We start from the raw sequence: 2,500 nt of genomic DNA, 5'->3' as shown, positions 1-2,500 counted from the left end.
TCTGTAGATGAGATTCTATTTTGTGTTTAACACCTGTTTTATGCACAGCACCCCCGCCTCACCAAGCGGCCACTCTTCGATCCCTATTTCCACTCCAGTTGTACGGGTCAGGATTTTAATCCTTAGATCCCTAGTCTGTTATCATCTTATATAACAAAAGACTAATATGCAGATTGTCCCCTCCACTGGGAGTTCAACAAGGGGGTGGGGCCGGCCGGCTATTTCCACTCCAGTTGTACGGGTCAGGATTTAAATCCTTAGATTCCTAGTCTGTTATCATCATATATAATAAAAGCCTAATATGCAAATTGTCCCCTCCACTAGGATTTCAACCAGGGGGTGGGGCCGGCCGGCTGGCCAACCATGGGAAGGGAGGCCCTGGCCGGCAGCTGGCAGTTGCTAGGGACCCTACCCGTGCATGAATTTCATGCACTGGGCCTCTTGTACGCTATAAAGGAAATACACATGGGCTTTGTTGTCTTGAGCGCTTAGCAAAGACATTGTAGGACATTTTGCAACAGTAATAGGCCACCTGGAGGAGCAAAAGAAAATGCTGGTGCCAGCCAGAAGCCAGGAGGCTGCAAACCCATGCCTCCTCTATCTCATGTATCCACTTTAGGCTACACAGCTCCTCTGACATTTTTGCTTCCACAGGGTTGTGCTTAACGTCCATTTAAAATAATTTTATCCAAATAAGTGCAAAAAACAAAAAAACAGTTACAATGTGTTTCTCTAGAACCCCACTAGCTATTACTCATGTCCCTCCCCTTCCCCAGCAATAACCTTGCATTTGAGCCATTTTATTTCACCATACATTGAAATCATATTTACAAATAATTGTACATATCCGTTTATAAGCAACATTTTCTAAGTGTTTACATTACCAGGAAATTCCAAAATAATCAAAGGATGATCAAGGGTGTTATTTTTCTCTTGTTAAGCAAGTGGAGTTTCAGGAAAAGTATATTGCACTGCTGTCTGTAGAGAAATATTTAGATGACAGCGACGGGCAAATCCTCCACTTGGTAGGCGTCACTAAAGTTGCGATTCCTAATACATAGGCTTTTCAGTCTGCACTGGTCTAATGGCTGATGTATACACTATCGCTTATTTGGCTCCTATCCTGCCATTCTCAATACTTGATAAATCAGAGATTTAAAGTTGGAAGAGGTTGTCACTTAAGAGTTTTATTCAATGCCCTAACCGGTTTGGCTCAGTGGATAGAGCGTCAGCCTGCAGACTCAAGGGTCCCAGGTTCAATTCTGGTCAAGGGCATGTACCTTGGTTGTGGGCACATCCCCAGGAGGGAGTGTGCAGGAGGCAGCTGATCAATGTTTCTAACTCTCTATCTCTCTCCCTTCCTCTCTGTAAAAAAAAATAAAAATAAAAAAATAAAATAAAATAAAAAGTCAATAAAATATTTTTTTAATTAAAAAAAGAGTTTTATTCAGCATCTCTACTCATCGAGGCAATGCATGTTGACCCTCCTTCTATTTTAATTTTGGAAATCACTCTACTCTCCTCACTTTGGTGTTGAGTCTTCAAGGAGCCTCTTACAGTTCTCTTTTGGGGTTTCTGTGACTACTTTTTACATATTCAATAAATTTGAGCATGCTCCTTTAGCATGAGACTTATGAATTTATAGATGTAGGAAGATATCACCCCACAAGGAGATAACCTCCAAAAGCATTTGGTGATCATTTTATCATAACTGCACATTTTGAATCGCTTTAAAGGCATCCAAAATGTGTTATGGGTAGAATTGTGAAATTTCACTAGGCCGTGATGGTTAAAATTGTAATGAACTAAAGTAGAAATCAAAGCACAATGCAGATGCTGATATATATATCTATGAACTAAAGTGGCATCTCTATGTATAGAGACCATAAAAGCAACATTTACCTGAATAAAATATACCTCTGTAAACTTCTAGACCTCTGCAGTTTAGACATTTAAAAACCTTTGCCAAGTTAATATTCATCTCAGTATGAATGGCTTTCACCTTGAGCCTCTGGTATTCTTCCAAATAGTTTAATTTATGGCATTAACCTGGCCACAATGAATATCACATTCTCAAAGAGCTGGTTTGGCATCCTTTAAAACAAGCTAGTAAAAGTAAAGATTTTTTTCAATAAGAACACAGGACAAGCAGTTGGCATTTATTAATATCTTCCATAATGTGGAATAAAATGCCGAGTATAGCCGAAACCGGTTTGGCTCAGTGGACAGAGCATCGGCCTGCGGACTGAAAGGTCCCAGGTTCGATTCCGGTCAAGGGCATGTACCTGGGTTGCGGGCACATCCCCGATAGGAGATGTGCAGGAGGCAGCTGTTCGATGTTTCTCTCTCATCGATGTTTCTAGCTTTCTATCTCTCTCCCTTCCTCTCTGTAAAAAATCAATAAAATATTTAAAAAAAAAAAAAAAAAGCTAGGCCTCCTGTGCCAAACAACCAAGTTGTGGTGGAAGTAACTGCAGATATGATAGAAATAAGGAAGGGA

General features: G+C 40.4%; 1 protein-coding gene across 1 annotated transcript in view; it reads left to right on the top strand.

Moving 5' to 3' along the window:
* The window catches only part of ZFPM2 (zinc finger protein, FOG family member 2), a 331,407-nt gene that overhangs the window by 267,179 nt on the left and 61,728 nt on the right, over window positions 1–2,500 (top strand). The gene's annotated exons all lie outside the window — the stretch shown is intronic.

This window comes from Myotis davidii, unplaced genomic scaffold (assembly GCF_000327345.1).
Source record: "Myotis davidii unplaced genomic scaffold, ASM32734v1 scaffold497, whole genome shotgun sequence".
Lineage (NCBI taxonomy): Eukaryota > Metazoa > Chordata > Mammalia > Chiroptera > Vespertilionidae > Myotis > Myotis davidii.
This window is presented reverse-complemented; position numbering and strand designations above follow the sequence as displayed.